The sequence below is a fragment of the Petaurus breviceps genome, unplaced genomic scaffold, assembly GCF_028583685.1.
Source record: "Petaurus breviceps papuanus isolate PSGF00001 unplaced genomic scaffold, PetGlider_PUasm1.0 419, whole genome shotgun sequence".
Classification (NCBI taxonomy): Eukaryota; Metazoa; Chordata; class Mammalia; order Diprotodontia; family Petauridae; genus Petaurus; species Petaurus breviceps.
The window spans coordinates 3,831,112-3,855,345 of record NW_027186324.1 but is presented as its reverse complement, the minus strand read 5'-3'; the positions used below and the strand labels follow the sequence as shown (position 1 = coordinate 3,855,345).

The 24,234-nt window shown below is 40.1% G+C and overlaps 1 pseudogene; it reads left to right on the top strand.

The window, feature by feature from the left end:
• Positions 1 to 380: 380 nt before the first annotated feature.
• On the top strand, positions 381 to 23,982 carry LOC138171158 (large ribosomal subunit protein uL23-like; annotated as a pseudogene).
• Positions 23,983 to 24,234: the final 252 nt, after the last annotated feature.

Genomic DNA, 24,234 nt, shown 5'->3' with positions numbered 1-24,234 from the left:
AGGGCCCCCCCCCCAATTTAGAGATGAGGAAACTGAGGCTTAGGAAGATTAAGGTCACTCAGTTAGCAAATGACAGACATGGGATTTGAAACTGCTTTTGACTCCAGAGCTCACTTTTCTTCTGTTCTTCTGCACTTTGGAGATACAAAGTGTTGGGGTCATGGGACCTGAACCTCTAAAAGGAAAGGTGCCGAGAATGACATCAGAAAACTCTTGTGCCAGCTCTATGAAGCAAGCAAGGTTCTGAGGATCGGCAGAATTACTATAAGGCCCTATTGGAGATGTGGATCAAGTAAAGCCAATCAGAAAATGCAGACGGTGATACACAGTTCCTAGAAATCCAGACTCTGGGCATTGCCCTGAAATTACAGTCAGCCTTCATGAAACTTGTGCCGAAAGTCCAAGGTCTCCCAAGCAGCCTACAAGACAAGCTCCAACAGGCTTGTTATGACACGCAGGAACTTCATAAGACCTTTTCACTAAGTAACGGTTTTGAAGATCTAGACAAGCATCATGGGACCCAGAGTCAGCTCAAGCTGACCCAAGCCCAGGGAAGCATAGAGCAATTGTTCTGTCTCTTAGAAGGTAGTATGCCTTCTGATTGGGTTGTAGGACCCATTTGCCCCGCTGAATATCCCTTCCCAGAGGTAATAACACTCCCTAAACACAAAGCATCTTGAATTGTGATATGCCATCAGGCTGATACTTTCAGATTCCTGGCAAGCAGTCTTCTGCTAATTTATAGTTAATAACTGCACTCTGTACACTTTTCAGATTATGCAAATAAAGTTGCATTGAAAATTTAAAAAAAAATGACTTTGAAAGCAACCCAACCTGAGACATCTAGTCCATCCCAAACCACCTAGACACTCACAAATTCTTTTAACTGTTCTTTCACTAGGGCTCTCCAACCCAGCCTAGACCATTTCTGTAGTTGGCCCACCCCAGACTATTTACCACTCCTTAATCCCATCCAGATCTTCTCACTGTGTTTTCTTCTATATAAATACCAATCTTACCCTTATCAAATTGTTCAGATTCCTTAGGAATCTCACCTATTGACAATACAATAGCAAATTTACTAGGAATTTTGCCTGCCAGACCAGGCTATAATACAATCTTGCTACTCTGACTGGAAGAAGGCTTGAGAGATAGAATTCTTTCAAAGCAGTCCCCAGCACCCCAAACCACAACACAAAGAATAGCAGTGTCTGCCCTCAAGAAGCTTCTATTTTGAGGGCGAGGGGTAGGGTGTGGAAGCAATATTTGCATAGATTATTTTTGTTCAGTCATACAGGACTCTCTGTGACCCAGTTTTGGGTTTTCTTGGCAAAGATACTGGAGTGGTTTGCAATTTCCTTCTCCAGCTCATTTTACAGAAGAAGAAACTGAGGTAAACAGGGTTAAATGACATAGATAATGAGTCTTTTTGTCTCCAGGTCTGGCACTGCACCACCTAGTTGCCCTAAATACAAGATAATTTGAAGTAGGGAGAGTGCTAATGATCAAATGAATTGGCAAAGTTGAATGCTTATGTTAAAATTTGTCCTGTTTTAAAGTCCTTTTATAGTAGGTGGTATGTGATGCATCTTTTTATAGATCAAATCTCACTGCAATGAGCTTGCAGGAGGAATCCACAATTTTTCATTGTAGTGGCATTTCATTATAGAGAGCATATAGGTTAAAAAAAATCATATTATCAGCTTTCAAGATGGAATGAACAAGATGGCTGCTAGAGGTCTACATACTCCAGTTCTCCAAAGAAAGCAACTGATTTATTTAACAAGTGAAAAATAGGTGTTCTGAAAACTTTAAGAGAAAGAAAGAACGTCTTGGAAACCAATCGTTATTCACCCTCAAGGAGATATCAAATACACATTTGCATTTCCTTTTCAGCAGTTTCCTAAGATCTATTTTAGCTTACTTGTATTGTTTTGCCCTGGTGGGTGGTTGAGAAGATTATCTTTGGTTTTCGTTGATGGAATGGAAGAGATATAATCAATCAGTTAAGTTTAGGAAAATTTAGCAGTGATTGCTATAGAGTAAAAATGGATTTATATGTGAAAGAGCCTCCTGACCTATTCCATCCATCCACCCACCCACCCACCCATCCATCCATCCATCCATTCATGCATTTGTTTAATAACCATTTTGTTGTTCATTGATTTCAGTTGTATCAGACTGTTGAGCACAACTCCACCCTTCCCTCCCCTAATTGATCCCTGAGCAGGAATTTCAGCACAACTCCACCCTTCCCTCCCCCAGTTGATCTGTGAGCAGGAATTTAAGCCTGGGGTAAAATCCCTGCTCCATTCTTTCCAGGCACCCCCCCCCCCCCACCACCAGATATTCCCCATCTCCGCCCATTCTAGGTTCCCTGTCCCTCAGCCTAGGGAAAACTTCACAGGTGCAGGAAATTCAAATATACACTTACACTGACCAATCACGGATTGTAGTTTTAGCTTACATAACCTGACTATAGTAATCTCTTTAAAAACTGGCACATTGTCCATGCCAAGTCACTGTCTGATCTGGGTATGTGGCCCCGGCAGTCCTGTGGTAATAAAATCCACTTCCAAATTTACTCCCGGGATCTTCTGTCTGGCTCCTTTCATGCTCTACAAGACTCTTCCTAACTCCATCTGGGGTTTTCTTGGCAAAGGCACTTCCTTCTCCAGTTCATCTTACAGATGAGAAAACTGAGGCAAATAGTGTCTGAGGTCAGATTTGATTTCAGGAAGAAGAATCTTTTTGTCTCCAGGCCTGACACTCTATTTACTGCACCACCTAGCTGCCCAAATAATCATGTTTATAATAACATGGTTTATATCATTATTAGTCATGTATTATATCTGGTTAATTTGTAAAAATAACAACATTTATTAGGGAGTAATATTAAGGAACAGTAATTATTAAGTACCTACTATCAGCAAAAACTTCTTGCTAATAATATTGATAATAATATCCTCACTGGCCAAGGACTGGGAATGCAAAGACAAAATGAATCATCCCTACCCTCAAAAATGCTAAGTTTTACGGTTGGGAACATCAGATGCACAGATTAAGTCCATATAAAGTAAACACAGTTACATTATAAGGACGCCAAAAACTTGTGTTTTAGGCCTAGTGTAGGGGTGACACAAGCTGAATCTTTTGATAGAAACAATTTGTCGATTCATTTATTGGCAACTAGAAGATGCTGTGGACAGAGTGCTCAGCCTGGAGTCAGGAAGACCTGAGGTCAAATTATACCTCAGCCATTTACTAGTTTTATGACTGTCAAAGTCACATGACCTTTGACTCAGTTTCCTCAAATGGCAACCTTGCAGGGTTGTTGTGAGGATCAAATGAGATAATATTTGTAAAGCTCTTGGCAAATAATAGGTGCTTATTCCTTTCTCCTCTCCTTGATTCTAAGAGGTAGAGGTGAAGAGGGAGCACATTCCAGGTTTGGGTAGACAACCTGTGCATTTTCCACTAAAAATGGAAAATAGAATGTCATAGGTGACAAACAGCAAGTCGACCAATTTGGTTGGACTCTAGCATATGTGAAGGGGAGCAACATGGTAAGTATGCATGAAAAAGACTGGAGCTAGATTGTGAAGGGCTTGAAACCCCACACATTAACCCCCTGTATCCAGAGGCAATAAGGAGCCACTGAAGATTCCTGATCCAAAGAGTGATGCAGTCAGATATCTGCTAAAGATCATCATGGTAACTCTTTTGGAGCGGGACCAGACTGAGAAGGCTAGAGTCCAATTAGGAAGCCATGGAAATAGTCCAAATGAGAGTTAATGAGGACTTTGCAGGGTATGGGATGTTCAGGGAGGAATAGCACCTCTGGTGCGAGGGTTTGCTGAGCCTTTTTCAGGGCTGCTCATCCACTTTAGGTGTCTACCTTCAGCCAACACTCAGATGTGATTCCAAGAAATGGTACTGTGCACAGTGGCCACACCCCAGTAAAACCTTGGCAGATGGGCTAAACCAGACTGAGGGTAAATGGTAGGCCTCAAACATTTTGGTGAGTTAGGGGGATGTCCATCCCAAGCATCTGAAGACTTCCCTCGGCACAATGCGAGGATGACAGCAATTTGTTCCAATGGCCGTGAAGGTAGTTGAAGCAGGCACTGTGGGGTGCTTAAAGCTTAGTCAGACTGAAGATGCCACGGTCACCCAACGTATCCCAGGCCATTGCCAGTTGTCCTGCCTTTTGTCTTACCACTGAACTTCAATGACTCTGGAAGAAAAAAGTGAGGCTCACAGCTTTGTGCAACTCTGCCTCACTTAAATCCAATTCACAAGGGAGTCAAGACTTCATCCCATGTCATTGGTCATCTTAGAAACAAAGAACAAACATTGAGGGCTTTAGGTAATAAGGAATTAGGGCAGCTGTCATGTGAATGGAAAGAAGGGAATAGACAGGGAACATGTCATTAATTTAGAATAAGTTTGGCTTGGGCAACTGATTGAATATGAGGGAGGGTGAGGAAGACAGGAGTTGTGGATGATTCTGAGTATGAGACACTGGAACGATGGTAATTCTCTTCATAGGTATAGGGAAGCTAGGCAGGGTGGTGAGTTATTTTTGGTGAAATAATGAATCTGTTTTAGACATATTATACCCAAAGGATATTTAGTAAGAGATGCCAAACAGGCAGTGCAGGATTAGAGCTCAGAGGGAGACTTGGGTTGGATATGTTAATGGAATGCTGGTAAATATCTAACGATTGACTCTCTGGGGAAGAAAAGAACCCAGACACATTTTAAAGTCTAATCTGCATTAACATTTTATTTCTTAAGTCTAGACAATCACCAAAACAGTAATCAAGACTTGATTTGTGAGGTGTAAATGCTTATACTGAAATTTTAACAATCTACTCTTGTGACCCGGGGCAACTGGCTCCAATTCTACACTGGGAATATCTGGGGGTAATAAGCATGAACTCATTGGTTTAGTGTGAAGGGAGCTGTTTTCATTTAAGAGATGAGGTTGGAAGCTATGCTAGACCATTTGGAAAGTGAGAGGAGAGAAAATGGAAGCTTTAAGTGCAGAAAACTTTTCCTAGGCGATTGGTCGTGAAAGGGATACGATAAATAGGATGGTAGCTGGAGGAAAAAACACTGGATTTGGAGTCAGAGGAATCAGGTTGCTATCCTGGCCCTGCTACTTACTACCTAGGTAATGTTGTTCATGAGAAAGAACCCAAAATCTTAAATAACTTTAGAAATAGATTTAGCAGAGAAGATCAAACCAGAAAGGAAGTGTGGCTCCCTCTCCAAGTCTTTGTGACATTATATAATATAGAGTTCAGACAAAGGTATGAGGATATTTGACAAATTGGCCTCACTTAAGAAGTAGGAAGTCTCCAGATAAGCACTGGTTGGGATATAAGCATTTCTTTCTTTCTTTTGCTTTTTGGAGGGCAATTGGGGTTAAGTGACTTGCCCACGGTCAGATGGCTAGTTTGTGTGTGTGTGTGTGTGTGTGTGTGTGTGTGTTAAATGTCCGAGGTCGGATTTGAACTCAGGTCCTCCTGACTCCACAGCTGGTGCTCTAGTCACTGTGTCACCTAGCCGCCCTGATATAAGCATTTCTTACAGTCATCTGACTTCCCTAGAGCATCTTTGAGGTCAGCCTGACCTCTACAGTAAGCATTATGGGTTAGACAATTTTCTATCCACATAAAGTTAGGTTTAAAAAATATTAATAATATTACACAGGAATCTTGGGAAACTCTTTTCATATCTCTGAGGTTCTGTTTCACCACCTATAAAATGAAGAGGCCAGGCTAAAGACAGTGGACTGTTGTGGGAAAAGCTGACCTCACACCTATCAGATCAACTAACATGACAGAAAAGAAAAATGACAAATGTTGGAGGGGATGTGGAAAAATTGGGATACTAATGCATTGTTGATGGATCTATGAGTTGTTCCAACCATTCTGGAGAACAATTTGGAACTATGCTCAAAGGGGTATAAAACTGTGCATACTCTGACTCAGCAATACCATTACTAGGTCCGTACCTCAGGGAGATCAAAGAAAAAGGAAAAGGATTCATATGTACGGATTTATTTGCAACAACTCTTTTCATGGTGGCAAAGAAACCACAGAGATGATCACCAATTGGAGAATAGCTGAATAAATTGTGTTGATATATGATTGGGATGGAATGCTATTGTGCTGTAAGAAATGATGAAGGGGATGGTTTCAGAAACAACTGAGATGATACATGAACTGATACAAAATGAAGTGAGCATTGTACACAGTAACAGCAAGACTGTAATGATGATCAGCTGTGAGGGATATAGTTACTCTTATTAGTATAGTGATTCACAACAGCTCCAAAGGATTCATGATGAAAGATGCTGTCTACTTCCAGAGAGAGAACTTACGAACTTTGAGTACAGATTGAAGCACATATTTTTACTTTATTTTTCTGTTTTCCCCCACCCATGCCCACACACACACTGTGGCTGATGTGCAAATGTTTTGCATGACTTCGTGTGCATAATGAATATCATTTCTTGCCTTCTCAATTGGTGGGGGGAGGGGGTGAAAGGAGGGAGAAAATTTGGAATCGAAAATAGAAAATTTAAAATAATAACAAAAGGAATTAAAGTAGGAGAACTTGGATTCAAATTCCAGCTCTGGGATTTACTATTATTGCCTGTGTGATATTGGGCAAGTCACTTATACTTTCTGGGCCTATTTGCTCATCTGTAAACTGTGAGGTGGGGGTGGTGGTTGACTTAGATGGCCTCAAAGGTTCTTTCCATAAATATATGATATATTTACCATCTTTAAAATGTCTATTCAGGGGGCTCACTTTGAGAAGAGTTGTGTGATTGGACCAGATGAGACTCTGGGCAGCCATTGATCCCCCTGGCTTTGAAAACCCAGATGCTGGTGCTTCCCTCTCTGGTGCCATATACTTAGCAGAATCATGTGAGACCAGAGAGGAGCAATACTGAGCAGAAACTGCGCACTTCGCAGAGACTATGAGAAGCCAGCCCCACTGGACCGAGTATATGACCCCAGGAGGCAGCAGGGACACAGCAGAGACCCCTTATCACATAAATTCCCTCCTTGCAGTTTTGGTGGGGTGAAATGAGGTGTAATAAACAATAAGAAAAAGACTTCCAAGTGGAAAACCTGCATCTACGATGATGGTGACAGCTCTGAAGAAGTCTTGGAGTTCAGCAGGTGGTGTGCAGAACCAAAACACAACCAAGATGTGACCGGCACCCTCATAATATAATCAGCAGACATAGAGAATTTTGTATTTTCCCCCTTAACACTGAAAAACGTAAAAATCAGAATGAAAAAAATAATAAAATGTCTATTCATATTTTTTCTAATATTTTTTTGGAGGGGGGAGGGCAAGGCAATTGGGGCTAAGTGACTTGCCCAAGGTCACACAGCTAGCAAGTATGTCATGTGTCTGAGGCTGGATTTGAACTCAAGTCCTCCTGATTCCAGGACTGGTGTTCTATTCACTGTACCACCTAGTGGCCCCACTTTCTAGTACTTTTAACATCAGAAATAGTTGTACTTTGTCAAAAGTTTTTTTTTTCTGCATCTGTTGATATAATCATAAGAATTTTGCTCTTGTTATGTTTATATTATGCTTATATTTGATCAAATTTCTTTTTTTTTTTTTTTAGCAATCGGGATTAAGTAACTTGCTCAAGGTTACACAGCCAGTTATTTATGGGTGTGGTTGCTGAGTATCTGAGGGTGGTGCTGAGTATCTGAGCCCAGATTTGATCCAGGTCATCCCGACACTGGAGCGGTGCTCTTACTCGCTGAGCCACCTGGCTGTCCCTATTTGATCAAATTTCTGAATCTTGACTTCCCTAATTGTAAAACAAAGGTGTTGCATTAGGTGACCCCAAAGCTCCTTTCTAGCTTGAAATCTATGAACAACAGCAAGATTAAGGGAATGCCAAGCCCTTGATCTGTCTCCATGCGTTCTTATATTTATATTGCTTGGAGGTCCGACTGGGGTCAAGTGGCCCCAATTGTGGGTACTAGGAACACTCAGGGGTAGCAAGCCAGGCCTGTCATTGTAAGATCTAGTGAGGATCTGTTTGTTATTGTTTAATATGTATTTATTGAGCACTGGTTCACAATGTGGTAGGTGTTGATAAGAACGTTCATGAAACACTTGCCCAAACTCCAGGCTTGCATTCTGGGCTGGAGTAAGATTTGATGAAATGCATAGATTTTTTTTTTCCATTCTGTGATTCATCAACTAGTGTCCAAACATACAGGTTCCCAAACAATGGTGGTACTGTCTTTGAAAAAGTCACCCTTCTGTTCTGAGGAGGCATTTGAGTTATTAAGGCTAATTGATAAAAATGTCTCTAAGTTTACCAGAGAAGGAAAGATATGACACTGTACAGTAAAGGGAGGGTGCAGATAATTTGTTAGAGAGAAAGAGGAGGAAGTATGATCTGTTTGGCGGAATTCTTTAGGAAATTACAAAAGACAAGCTTTTCATTTGACTATGCTTTTCAAGTTTCAGTCTCCTATACTCTAATGAATTAAAAGCTTAGTAATAGCCTATATAATCAGAGATCTAAAGTTTGAAGGACCTCAGAGGTCATTCTGTCCAATGCTCCTATTTAAACTTAACAGGAACAACTTGGTCCCCTATATTTCAATGTATGCCACTGGGTTTCAGTCTTTAGGCAGCTTGCAGAGCCCAGGTTTGAATTTTGTCTGGCTTTTGGTTTTGTTTTGTTTTTGCCTTTTTTTGGAGGGCAGTTGGGGTTAAGTAACTTGCCCAAGGTTACACGGCTAGTTTTTTTTGTGTGGGTATTAAATGTCTGTGGCCAGAATCGAACTTGGGTTCTCATGGCTCCAGGGCCGGCACTTTACTCACTGTGCCACCTAGCCATCCAGAATTTATTGTCCATGACCTGTATAAGAATAGGAGGACTGGCTAAGGTGTCTATAAAAAGAGTTAAAAACCAAAACCCTCTGGAGCCCAGCCAACAAACTACCATGGTAGACTCTCCAGTGCCTACTTCTAGTTAATTGAATTCTAAAGTGTCACTGTTTTGAACTCTTCATTTTCTGAGTTATTTAAGCTCTTACTCCCACCCTGGATGACAGATGAGTATATGGACTTCTGAACTTGTTTACCAAGGTGGAGTGTCCAGTGTACATTCAAAGACTATTACCAACTGATCCTGTCATAAAATATCAGACCACCTTCTTATTCTTCAGATGCCCTTAGCTTTTTTTTGTGTGCCATGGATCCCACTGGAAGTCTAGTGAAGCCTATCGACTCCTAAGAATAATATTTTTATGTGCATAAGTGAAATACAAAGGAATCCCATTGAAATAGCTATCAAGACATTTTAAAAAATACAAGTTCACAGACCCTAAATTAAGAACCCCTGTAGGTGGATTTCCTCACAATCTATTGCCTTGCATTCACACACCACAAAATTTTAGCCATTCTCTAATAAATGTGCCCACATTTAGAAAAATTCCAATGATTGTTTCATAAGAAACAACAGATAAGAAGAAGTCAGAGGAATCTGGGAAGACTTACATGAACAGAAAAAAAGGTAAAGTAAGCAGGACCAAGAGAACAGTATTCACAATAGCTACAATAATAGAAAAGAAAACAACCCTAAAAGACATCAGAATTCAGATCAATACAATGACCGGTCTTGACTCCAGGAAGCTGATGATGAAACATACCCCTCTCCCTTTGTTCAGGGATAATGGACTACAATTGCAGAATGAGGCATAAACTATCAAACATAGTGATATGACCATTTATTTTGGTTAACTGTTCTTTGCTTTACAAGGCAGACTTCTTTTGAGGTAGAGATTTAATAGGTAGTGGCTAATATTTTAAAACATAAGTAAAACATTTTTAAAGTAATAAAAAAAAAGCCCATCTAGCTCACATTACAAATTCAGAGAGGCAACCTCCTACTGAAACAAGAATACAGCTTTCATTATTGGCTTACTTCCCCAATTCTGGTGGATGTGGTATGAAGGGTCTGGAGTAGTTTGAACTACTTCCCCTGGTCACTGCAGGTGCCAGTGAACAGGCATTATATACCACAATAACCACATGAGGGGAGAGAATCCATGATGGAACACTGTGGGTTCAATAGCTGCACTGTCCCTTTTGGTATTAACTCCCCTTTGGCATTAACTAACATCAGTTCTCAAGTCACTCACTCTAACAAAGTTTCTCTTACCATCAAGCATAGGATATTTTGTTCTAAGAACAAATGAGCAATCTTCCTATTTCTCAACTCCTCTAAATAACCTACTTGATCTTCCAGGCTACTCAGCTATACTCAATTCAGATATTCCCTGAAATCCCCACATTGCAAGGTCTATACCAAGCAAGGGCATTTTTTTGGCATTGTATGGTGTAATGCCATGCACAGAAGCTTTCCAGAAGAACTGCTACTGTGAACAGCTTTTTTAAGGTTCTGATTACTCAGTATAGTGATCACCCTATTTATTCTATAACAAAAGCAAAATGTACATGGAAAATCAAGGTAAAAATATAATAATTCAAAATACAGCATTCACCATATTTCAACTTATCACAGAAAATCACAATATAATATTCACAACATAGTCTCAAAGTAAAATAGCCACTCTTAAGTTAATTCAATCAGTCACTTATCAGTAGTCTCAAAGTACACATCGAAGTCTTCCACTCTTGGGGCAAAGTCTTGATTAACTCAATCAGTCACTTATTCAGCAAAGTCTTACTAAGTATCATACACAAAACCCTCCACCCCTATGTCACTAGTAAACTACAATTCCATAGGAGAAGTCTTTTCATCTTGACTTGGGGCCAGTTCTCAGATTCCTTGGATCCCCTTCCATGGTCCCCGATTCTGCCTGGGTTCAATGAAAGACACCAGCTCTCTGGGCAGGTCCTGCTCCACACTGAAGTTCACAGGGTCTGGTCCATGTCAGCTCCTTCACCATTTCTGTTTCAGGGAATTCAAAGCTCAACCAAGCCGCAAACAAAGCCTCAGCATCCCAGTCATGCTTTCTCAGTCATCTGGGCTTCTGGCTCCTGGGCTCCTGGCTCCTGGCTCCAGCTCCTGGCTCTGGGCTCCAGGCTCCAGGTCCTGGGCTCCTGTTCAGAAGAAGCTCCACCTCCACAAGTTCTCAGGACTCAGTTCTCCATTATTCTGTAGCTGTTCTTCCACCAGATCTTGGTCTCAAGGAAATTCTGACTGTGCCTCTCTGGGGCTTTTCTTATATACACAGTATCATGTACTTCCTTCAGATAATTTCCTGTTATGTCAATAACAAGAGACAGGAATTCATACCTTCTGTTCCCCCAATCAGAGGCTTAATCAGTTACTAAGTGTTAAGTACCTGCTACTTTTGCCAACACAAAGGGATCTTCAAATTCAAATTACATTACCATTACATATGGGCATCTGTACTTCTGCCACCATTTCCAGAAGTGCTTAATTTCTCCTACTTTATTTCTGTTTGGATTGGCTAGGTTTGCTTTCCAATCAATCAATAAGCATTGGCTAAGGCCTTATTATGTACTAGGCATGGTACAAGGCACTGGAGGCATGAAGATGGGTTAGCTGGCTGTTGCAATAATCTAAGCGAGAGGTGATTTCTGAAGGTGTTGGCTGTGTTAGTAAAGAGAAGGAGACAGATGCAAGAGATGTGGAGGAGGAAACGGCAGGATTTCTGATTGAATAGTGGGATGAGAGTGAGGAGTCAATGATAATGCTGAGATTATGAACCGAGAAAAATGGAAGCATGATTGTTGGTGGAGTTGTGAACTGATCCAATCATTCTGCAAGCAATCTGGAACTATGCCCAAGGAGCAATCAAATTGTGCACACCTTTTGATCCAGCAATACCACTACTAGGCCTATATCATAAAGAGATCAGAAAAACTGGAAAAGGTCCTACATGTATAAAAATATCTATAGTAGCTCCTTTTGCGGTGGTAAAGAATTGGAAATTGAGGGGATGCCCATTGGTTGGGGGATGACTAAATAAGTTGTGGTATATGAATGGAATGGAATACTATTGTGCTATAAGAAATACCAAATAGGCAAATTTCAGAAAAATCTGGAAAGACTTAAAATGAACTGATGATGAGTAAAATGAGAAGAACCAGGAGAATACTGTACATAGTATCAGCAGCATTGTGCAATAATCAATTATGATTGACTTAACTCTTCTCAGCAATACAATAATCCAAGACAATTCCAAAATACTCTTGATGGAAAATGCTATCCACATCCAGAGAAAGAACGGATGGATGCAGATTGAAGCATACTATTTCCACTTTGGGTTTTAAAAAAATTTTCCCCCCTTTTGTTCTGTTTATTCTTTCACAACATGACTAATGTGGAAATATGTTTTACATAATTGCACATGTATAACCTATATCAGATCGTTTACTATCTTGGGCAAGTGGAAGAAGAGAGGGAGGGAGAAAACTTTAAAACTTGAAATCTTATAAAATGAATGTTGAAAATTGTTTTACATGTAATTAGAAACAATAAAATACTATTTACCAAAAAAAGAATGATGGAAGCATGGTGGTACTTTTTATAGAAATAGTGAAGTTTGGACAAGTGGAGCATTTAGGAGCAAAAGATTATGTGTGGTTTGGGACATCCAATAATTGGAGATTCAAACTTGAAATATTCTCAGGGAAAAGACTTGACTTGGATTTAAAGATCTATGAGACATCTGCATGGAGACGATAGATGCCTGAGAATTGATGAGGTTTAGAAAGGAGAGGGTTTGGGATAATACTTTGGAGACCAACCACATGTGTAGGGCATGATGTAGATGATGGGTCAGCAATGGAGATAGAAAAAGAGTAATCATGCAAATAGGAGGCAAACCAGGAGAGACCAATGTCAGGAAACCCAGAAGAGATAAAGTGTCTAGAGAAAGGGATAGACAACAGTGTCAAATGCAACGGATGGGTCAAGTAGGACAAGGACTGAGAAAAGGCTATTAGATATGGCTATTCTTGTTCATCCTTAATTCTTGAAGAGGATCAATAACATCACAAAGGCTATGTCTTGACTTGAGTATGATTTGGATTTAAGTGAGGCAGAGCTGGGCAAAGTCATCAGCCTTACTCTCTCCCCCAGCGTCATTGGATACTAGCAGCAAGGCACAAGTGGCAATGACCCAGGCTGCAGTAGAAGACCTTGGTATTTTTAAGTTAAGGTCTTTCCCAAGTCTCAATTTGTCTGGGACCATGCCCATTTTCTCAGTTAAACTATTAATGCACATCTAAGGGAAACATTGCTGAAAGTTGAGAGAAGTTGGAAATGGTATACTAAGGGATAAGTATCAGAAATCACTGTAAATTTCTTATGGGATAAAGTCATCAAATAATTGGAAGTTACAAATGCAAAATCTAGAACCATAGCTAAGGGATTCAGAATGGTCTATTTAACAAGACTTGCCATGCGTAGCAGCAAGCACCCCAAGCCTCCTCAGGGTGGCTGCTGACACAGGTTCTTGGATCTGCTTTGATAAAGGAAAGCAACTCAAAATGGGTTAACAAGCTTACTTTAATCAGTCAGATATGTATTGTTCACCTAGCTCAGGGGAAAAAGGTCAGCACCCCGAACTTCAGAAAATACAGACAGAATTATCAAGACAGAGAAACAGATCAAGTAGACAGTTTCCAAACTGTCCAACCATTACATCCATACCAAATCAACATTTGGGTTTCAACATCTGGGTTTTTCAAAGCCGAGGTGGGGGGGGGCTCTCCACAACGGCTTCGCATAATCCAGATCAAATCACAGAACACTTCTCAAAGTGAGCCCCCCAAAACAAAGCTACACATCAGGGCTTATATAGCCTTCTCTTGGCTCAGAGAATGTAACAACCTTATTGGCTCACTGGCCAATCAAGAAGTATCTACTGAAAAACAAGCCTCCCACCCCAGGCTCCAGGTGCACTTTAGCGGAGGGGTAGGGAAGATCTTAAAAATTTACATTCCCATTACATCATGCTAAATGAAAGCAAAAGAGAAACATTTGAGAAGCATCAGAACTTTAAAAAAAATTAATATTTTATTTTCCCCCAATTACATGTAAAAACAATTTTCAACATTTGTTTTTAAAATTGAGTTCCAAATTCTCTCCCTCCCTCCTCACCCACTTCATTGAGAAGGCTAGCAATTTTGTATAGGTTATACATGTGTAGTCATGCAAAGCATTTCCATATTAGTCATGTGTAAAAGAAAATATAGACCAAAATAAAAAGCCCAAGAAAAATTAGGTAAAAAAAAGTATGCTTTGATCTGTATTCAGACTCCATCATACTTTTCTGGGGATGGATAACACTTTTCATCATAAATCCTTCAGAGTTGTTTTAGATCATTGCATCCCTGAGAATAGCTAATCATTCACAGTTGATCATCTTACAATATTACTGTTACTATATACAATTTTTCTGGTTCTACTCATTTCACTTTGCATCAGTTCATGTAAGTTTTTCCAGGCTTTTCTGAGAACATATAGCTCATCATATCTTTAAAAAATTTTTTTGTATTTATTTAATATTTAATTTCCCCCCAGTTACATGTAAACAACAAGTTTTAACATTTGTTTTTAAAACTTTTAGTTCCAAATTCTCTCCCTTCCTTCCTCCCCACCCCCCCACGCCATTGAGAATGCAAGCAATTCCATGTAGGTTATTTATATGTAGTCATGCAAAACATATCCATAATGATCATGTTGTGAAAGGAAACAAAGATATAAACTCAAGAAAAATCAAGAAAGTGAAAAAAACCCCAAATTGCTTCAATTTGTATCAAACATTATCAGTTCTTTCTTTGGGTAAGAATAGCATTTTTCATTCTAAGTCTTTCAGAGTTGTAGCGTATCATTGTACTGATGAGAATAGCTAAGTCATTCAGAGCTGATCATTATAAAATATTGCTATTACTTTGTACTCATTACATTTCACTTTGTATCAACCCATGTAAGTCTTTCTAGGTTTTTCTAAGAGCATCCTACTCACCATTTCATTCTTTCTTTTTTTTTTTTTTTGGAGGAGGCAGGGCAATTGGGGTTAAGTGACTTGCCCAAGGTCACATGGCTAATAAGTGTTAAGTGTCTGAGGCTGGATTTGAACTCAGGTCCTCCTGACTCCAGGGCCGGTGCTCTATTCACTGTGCCACCTAGCCACTCCCATAATTTCTTATAACACAATAGTATTCCATCACAATCATATACCCCAACTTATTTAGCTATTCCCCAATTAAAGGATATTCCCTTAATTTCCAATTCTTTGTCATCAAAAAAAAGCTGCTATAAATATTTTTTGTACATATAGGTCCTTTTTCTTTTTTGTTTTGGTTTATTTTTCAATCTGAGGCTTTCTCTAGCACAGTGCACAGCTTATACATAGGGAAAGAAAAGGCAAGATGGTGGGAATAATCCAGGTTGAAATTTGGTACAAGACAAGCAATGACAGGACAAAGGGGGCAAGTACTCTGTTGAAATGGCTAACTATATAAGACTGAGACTGGAACGGGAGAAGATAAAATCAGAGAAAGATAATGGCCATTAGGGGTGGCCAGGTGGCTCAGCGAGTAAGAGCACCGGCTCCAGTGTTGGGATGACCTGGATCAAATCCGGGCTCAGATACTCAGCACCACACCCAGAAATAACTAGCCTTGTAACCTTGAGCAAGTTACTTAATCCCGATTGCTTAAAAAAAAAAAAAAAGAAAGATAATGGCCTGAAAAAATACTGAAAGTTGAAGGGATCAGGGATCTTAATAAGGAAAAAGAATAGGTTTGGGGGCACTAGATATAGAGAAATTTTAGAATGAAAGAAAATTATAGTCAAATAGAAAAGTGTCAGAGTTTCTAATTAAGGAAGTTGCATATCTGTTAGGTAATGGGGAGTGGAGGAGTAATTTGGAATGGTGGGGGGTGTGGTGGGAAGTGGAGAATGTAGCAGCAAGCACCCTAGCATACCCAGGATGGCTGCTAGCACAGGTTCTTTGATCTGTTTTTCTAAAGGAAAGCAACTAAAAAAGAGATTAACAATCTTACTTTAATCAAACATATATCATTTACCTAGTTTAGGGGGAAAAGTCAGCATCCTGAACTTCAGAGAAAATACAAACAGAAGTTACAAGCAGAAAAAAAATAGAGACAGAGAAACAGACTAACAGACAGGGCTTTCAGCTGTCTGACCATCCATACCTAGTTAGTTACCAGAGAGAGAAGCAACAACATCTTGGTTTTCAAAGCTGGGGGTTCATCTGGCCAAATCACACAACTCTTCCCATGAGTGAGCCTCCAAAGCAAAACTTCACATCAGGGTATATATAGCTTTCTTCAGGGTCAGAGAACATCACAACTCTTGTGACCCACTACCCAATCACAAAGAAACAAGGTGTGGGCATTCCTGGAAAACAAGGGTCCTGCCACAGGCTCCACATGACCACATTCAGCCTATTAGAGGGCAGAGTATATTTTCAAATAAGGGAAGGTCCTCAAATTCACTTAAGCCCATTGAAGGGCAAGGAAGATCTTCAAATTCCCATTCCCATTACAGAAAATTCTGACAGAATGTATTTTAAAGGAAGAGGTGTTGGTGGGGGAGAATCTGGAATTAGTAGTGAGTATCAAGGAGTATTCTGACTTTCTCTCCAGGACCAATGTGTTTGGAAGAAACAATTTGTGTTGGAAAAAAAATGGTGGAATTGCATTGTCATCAGGGAAGGACTAGATCTCAATGAAAGCTAGTTGATGGAAAGAGTGTGAGAAAAAGAGCTTTAGGATGATAGGAATTTTGTTTATTAGGGAATAAGAATTCCACAGGGCACAGTGGAAGGGGTGGAAAGGGCTGGAATGGGATATATGTGGGGCCTAAAGGGTGTTCCAGAGGGTGCTTGACTGGGCCTGATAATGGGTCCAACCTTGGCTTGCTGCCATATCCATCCCTCCCCTGAGAGAGTACTTTTGTATTATGTGACTGAAATCCCCATATGAAGACTGGGACTTCCTTTAACCTTGATTTTGACTTGAAACTTTTGGGATTGGGAATGAAGCTTGACTTCAGGCTCCTGTAATATGGTGATAGAACTGGGGTGTGTGTTTGTGAGCAACCTTGATTTTATCTTGTTAAAGCTGCTGGCAGTTGGAACCTATCTTTTTTTTTTTCAGGGGGAGAGTGGTTATAGGGTAAGAAAAGTCTAGGCTTGATTAATAAGTTTCCATTAGATGTTGGTTTCAAATTTCCAAAAGCAGAAAGAGAACCTCATTGGGAATACAGTCAAAAGTATGTAGCAAGAAAAGAAGTCATTACTGGAGCACTGTCCAAAATCACACTCACAGAATCACAGATTTAGACCTGGGTAGAATCTTAGGGGACATCAAATCCAACCCTCTCATTTTATGGGTGAGACAAATGAGACACAGAGAAGTTAAGGGACTCGCTTAAAGTCACATAGATACTAAATGACTGAGGCAGAATAAGAATCCAAGTTTTTCTGATTCCAATTCTAGTTTTCTATTTATTATGCTATGTGACTTTTCAAATAACTTGTCCAGCTCCCATCCCACACAAAACAAACTACCTCTGCTATCAACATGCTTAAATCATTACCAGTTTTCTGCTGTCAATGTGTGTGTGTGTGTGTGTGTGTGTGTGTGTATTTTAAAGTACATCTTGGGCAGAGCATTGCAAATTGTGTATTCCTACAATTTTGTGCTTTGGTTGTTTCTTTCTGGCTGCTTGCAAAATTTTCTCCTTGACCTGGGAACACAGGAATTTGACTACAATATTCCTAGGAGTTTTCCTTTTAAGATCTCTTTTAAGGGGCAATTGGTGGATTCTTTCAATTTCTTTTTTTTTCTTTTTTTAAAGCAATCGGGGTTAAGTAACTTGCTCAAGGTTACACGGCCGGTTATTTCTGGGTGTGGTGGTGAGTATCTGAGCCCGGATTTGATCCAGGTCATCCTGACACTGGAGCTGGTGCTCTTACTCACTGTGCTACCTGGCCGACCCGATTCTTTCAATTTCTGTTTTACCGTCTGGTTCTAGAATATCAGGGCAGTTTTCCTTGATAATTTCTTGAAAGATAATGTCTTGCTTCCTTTTGTGATCATGGCTTTCAGGTAGTTCAATAATTTTTAAATTATCTCTCCTGGATCAATTTTTCAGGTCAGTGGTTTTTCCAATAAGGTATTTCACATTGTCTTCTACATTTTCATTCTTCTGGTTCTGTTTTATAATGTCTTGGTTTCTCATAAAGTCATTAGCTTCCATTTGCTCCATTCTAATTTTGAAGGAATTTCTTTCTTCAGTGAGCTTTTGAATCTCCTTTTCCAATCGGCCAGTTCAACTTTTTAAGGCATTCTTCTCTTCATTGACTTTTTGGACCTCTTTTGCCATTTGGGTTAGTCTATTTTTTTTTTAAGCAATTGGGGTTAAGGAACTTGCTCAAGGTTACACAGCCAGTTATTTCTGGGTGCGGTGCTAAGTATCTGAGCCTGGATTCAATCCCCCAGATCATCCCAACACTGGGGCTGGTGCTTTTACTCACTGTGCTCCCTGGCTGCCCCAGGGTTAGTCTATTTTTTAAGGTGTTATTTTCTTCAGTATTTTTTGGGTCTCATTTAGCAAGCTGTTGACTTATTTTTCATGATTTTCTTGCATCACTCTCATTTCTCTTCTCAATTTTTCCTCTACTTCTCTTACTTGATTTTAAAAGTCTTTTTTGAGCTCTTTCATGGCCTGAGACTAATTTGTATTTTTCTTGGAGGCTTTGGATAAAGGAGCTTTGACTTTGTTGTCTTCTTCTGGTTGTATATGTTTTGATCTTCTTTGTCATCAAAGTAAGATAATATAGTCTGAGTTTTTACTCTGTTTGCTCATCTTCCCAGCCAAATACTTGACTTTCTAACTCTTTGTCAAGGTATGACTCTGCTTCCAGTGGGGGTGGGGGTGGGAGTGGGTCTACTGTCCCAGGTTTTGGGTGTTTTGCATCAGCCTCTCCATCTCCCATCATCCAGAGCTCTGGAAGTAGCCACTGCTGAAGCTGTTGCTGCTGCTACCACTGTGCCTTCACTGCTACCACCTTCACCACCCCAGTACTGGGACTGGACCCCAACCAGACCATGCTCCTCTTTCACCCAGGTCCTACAGAGTTTTCCCATTGACCTTCCATGTTGTCTTTGGTGTTTATGGGTTGAGAAGCCATAGCTGCCAGTGGTTCAGTCCCCTAAGGCCTGCTCCAGCCCTGTCCGTGCCGGCATGGTGCATGCCAGACTTCTCTCTGCCCTTGGACCAGTGTGATATACCCTTCCTGTCATCCTTACAGGTTTGTGGGTTCTGTAGCTCTAGAATTTGTTTAGAGCAATTTTTTTACAGATATTTGGAGAGCTCCAGTGAGTCCCTGCTCTTACTCTGCCATCTTGGTTCTGCCCCTCTGGTTATTTCTTTAAGTTCATTCTTGAGTTTCTTTGAGTTTCAGTTTCACACAGTATATATCTTTTCAGTTATTGGCAGAGGCCAGACACTTCTCATTTTAATAGCTCTATAGCATCCTATCATGTTACTATATAACCATTTATTTTACTATTCCCTTCCCTATTGTGAGCCATTGGAGTTGTTTCCAGTTTTTCAATATTATAAATATATTCCTTAGGGATTTAGGGAGACATTAGTCTCTGATTCCATCATTCTCAGTAGAAGTAACTACACACAGGAGAGAAATTGTCTGATTAAAAGGAAGAAGTTTACTGATTCATCAGAATGTAAACATGGTAATCCAAAGCTGTCAGTGACCTGAAACATAATAAAATAACAAGACCAGCCCTTGTCTTTCCTCTGCCACCTGGATCCCAGTGGTTAAATTCCACTTATAAAGATTCTCTGGGACTAAAAATGCAAATGCTTTAAGGCAGACTTTGAAAAGTGCTAAATTTAAAGTGAGAAGAATGGGATTTGAAACCTGACTCTGCCACTTACTTCCTATATGACACCCTGGGCAAGTCATTTAACTTCCCTGGGCCTCAATTTCTTACTCTATAAAATGTGAGGGTTAGATTAGATGGCCTCTGAGGTCCCTTTTGACTCAAAATCTGTCATACTTAAAACACACTTAGCTACTTAACATAACTCCCTCTCCCCACCCCCAAGTGGTAAGACATTTTCATTTTGGCTATTAATACCTTTAATAGAAAGACTTTCCTATTATAAGCAGAATTCTATGTAATATGATCTCAGGGTCCTAGGAATGATCTACTGTGAAATAGATATCTCTTATCCAGATCACAGTATCTATGATGACTCATCTATGTGGGTACTATTATGTCTCTCCACTTACATGGAGTGTGTCCTCTGCACTCATTCTTATTCTGTACTATGTATTCTTTGTCCAAGGCATTCTGTAAATCTGATGGGGTGCTTGGGATCTATGTTTGTAAAATCCATTTGTAAACTCAATTGTAATACCACTTTGTAACATCAGTCTACAAAACCAGTTTGTAAAATCACTCCGCCCCCTTCCCCACCCAGCTTCACAGCATTGACTCTGCCCAGCAACAACTCATGAATTGTTTATCTCAGCTTGGAACGCTAACAAGCTACACCTATCAATTCTTCACAAAAGTATCTATAAACATTTCAGCTTAGGCAACTATTAGCTCCCCCTTGTGTGGTGTCTTGCTGCCCCCATGAATCCTTCCGTGCCCTATCTCTAGGTTGACTCCTTGGCTGCCTCAATGAATCCTTCAGGACCCTATCTCTGGGTTAACTCCTTAGCCTATTATCCACACACTGAGTCTCCGTTAGCCTTGGTTCCCAGACATCAATCTTGTCAAACATGACACTGATGTGTGGCAGACAGGGCACTTCTCAGTCAGCCCTTGACCATTAGCTGACTTAGTGACATTTCAAGACTAAAACCACACCTCCAGGTAGCCCCCCCTTGGGTTTTTTCCCAGTGAATTATGGGCAATACGCCTTTGAAGTTACATTAAAAATGCATGTCTCTTTAAACACTGGCCCCACCTTAACTCCTTCCTAATCCCACCCTTAATCACCTAGTTAGCATAATTGGCATGGGTTCTACTGTGGATTTTTCTATAAAAACCTTAATTCTACCCCTTTAAGGTTGCAGGTTCCCTAAAGGACTCTTGCCTGCTGTACAGCCTAACAATAAACTTGCAGGTCCCCTAAGGAACCTTGCCCACTGTAAAGCATACAATAAATTTTTACAACTCTGACTCCAAGTTGGCTTGGGCTGAATTCTTTGAAGACTGAATGGAAGGGTTTCTGGTCTTAGATAAGATCAGAGTTCCTGCTGAACCTATTGTGAGCCATCCCTCATCAAATCCTCCGCAGAGTATTTTAAAAAATTTCATAAAAATTTGTATTCTTTCTCACTGTCCCCACAATGAAAAACAAAACAAAACAAAAAAACAAGAATGAAACACTTGCAAAATATGCATAGTCAAATAAAAAAATTAATTTCCTCATTGGTTACATCCAAAAATACACATCTCATTCTGTATTTTTGAGTCCATCAGCTCTCTTTCAGGGGGGTGGGTAGGTTTTTAAATCATCAGTCTTCTGGTATTGTTAGTTTTTGCATTAGTCAGTGTTCTTAAGTCTTTCAAAGTTCTTTGTTGTTATTATAGAAATTATTCTGCCAATTGTGTTCCTTTCATTCTACTTTAGTTCAATTCAGTCTTCCATCTTTTCTCTCTGTGGAGTTACTCATCTAAAGCACTAAGGTCCTTCCCTGCGTGTGTTTTTTTCTTCAGTATTTTTACTGTCCGTCTACTTTTTCTCATAGCCTTTATATATGAACAACTGCCTTCCTTTGTGGTTGTCCTCAGGAATGTCTTGGACCCTACTTCCTGTATACCAATCGTTTCTGGTAACAAGTTTTAGCTTACTTGCATCTAACATACAATGTTCAATTGCCCTGTGGGATATTAGTCATTTCAGTTCTGCTGAGATTGTGGTTACATACTTTCAATATGTCAATGCATTTAAGACCTCAGTTACATGAGCAGTTTCTCAAATTGTGCCACTTACAACCTACTTGTGCTTTTTGGAAAGCCAGACATTAAAGAGATATACAAAAATATTTACAACAATGCCATTCTTCTCACTATTTAAAAAAAAAAAAAAATATATATATATATATATAGTTTTTTAAAAATAACCCTACAGAGGATTCTGGGGGGATGGTGGAGTAAGTCAGAAAATTCCAAACTCTCAAGATCTTCCCACACAAAAGAGTTAAAATAGCACCTTAGGGCAAACAAAGTGTGGGTGGAGATAAGCAAGGACAGGGGCATAACAGAGGTCCTCCTGGGACAATTTGAGAAGATCAGAAAGAAAAATCCCAGGATGAGGTTTTTGTGAAGGGTAAACACTCCACAGCAGCTAGCCTCTTAAACAACAAGCAGCAAGCCCTGGAGTTAGCTGGTTTGAGAGGCTGCCTCGACCCCAGCCACCAGAACTTTTACCCCTGGTATAGTGAGGGGAATTGGGTGTTTGAGCCCAGGAAGATCAAGGGAACCCCTGCTGGCCAGGAACACCAGACCCAGATGTGCTGTTAAGAGCGGTGGACGCAAGAGGGACGCAGCATACATGCCTGGTAAGTGTAGAAACAGTGGGGAAGAAAGTCCCTGACTGTGGGCACTTACAGGAGGCTGGAGGTTTGGCTTTGGATTTAGGCTAAAGGGAAGAACTGAAGATCTGGGGCATACTCCTGGGTTAGAGGTGACTATGAATAACTAAACTATCACCACAAAAAAAATCAATGCACAGGCAAAGGAAAAAGAACTCAACTATAGAAATCTATTATGGAAATAGAGATGATGGGGGTTCATCTTCAGAGGAGGAAATTGAAGTAAAGAAATCCCCAAACAGCAGTGGTCACCTGTACAAAAAGAATTTGTAGAAAGTAGAAAAATAGAAAAACCTTTAAAAAAAACTTTAAAAATCAAGTGACAGAGATGGAAAAACTAAAAAGGAAAATAAGAATAATCTAAGAAAAACGGGATGGGGATGAAAGGAAAGTCAACCAATTAGAAAAGGAGATTCAGAATCTTAAGGAAGGAAATGAAGAAAATTAGAATTGGGTAAAGTCAGTGAAATTATAAAAGATCAGGAAATGATTAAGCAAAATATGAATGAAAAAATAGAAGAGAAAGTGAAATATCTTATAAGAAAAACAACAGATTTGGAGAATAGATCAAAAAGAGAAAATATATCGACCCTTTCCCCCAACATGGAAGAAGGAAGCTGTTGCCCCCCCCAAGACAGAAGCCAAGTCCAAGGCCTTTGAAGGCCAAGAAGGCGGTGCTGAAGGATGTCCATAGCCACAAAAAGAAGAAGATCCAAACATCCCCCACCTTCCGGCGACCCAAGACGCTGAGACTAAGAAGGCAGCCCAAATACCTTCGGAAGAGCGCCCCTCGCAGAAACAAGCTCAATCACTATGCCGTCATTAGGTTTCCCTTGACCACTGAGTCTGCTATGAAGAAGATTGAGGACAACAACAAGCTAGTCTTCATTGTGGACATCAAGGCCAACAAGCATCAGATCAAGCAGGCCGTAAAGAAGCTGTATGACATTGACGTGGACAAGGTCAACACACTGATCCGGCCCGATGGAGAGAAGAAGGCCTATGTCCGTCTTGCTCCAGACTATGATGCTTTAGATGTTGCCAACAAAATTGGAATCATCTAATTTGCTGTGTCCCGTTCCACCTACAATAAAAATAAAAAGTTTTCCAGAAAAAAAAAGAAAATATAAAAATAATTGGACTAGGGCGGTTAAGTGGTGCAGTGAGTAGAGCTCAGGCCCTGGAGCCAGGAGGACCTGGGTTCAGATCCGGCCTCAGACACTTGACACATACACACAAAAACTAGCTGTGTGGCCTTGGGCAAGTCACTTAACTCCAACTGCCCTATCCTCCCCTCTCCAAAAAAAAGCAAAAAAAAAAATTGGACTAACTGAAAGTTACAATCCAAAAAAAGAATCTTGATACAATAATACGAGGTATAATTAAAGAAAATTGTCCTGAAGCATTAGAACAAGGGGGGAAAGTAGAAATAGGAAAAAAAAATCCATCAATCACCACTTAAAAGAGATCTTATGAGGAAAACTCATAGGAATATCAATCAAATTCTGAATTCCCCAGCTCAAGGAAAAATTATTAAAAGCATCAAGAT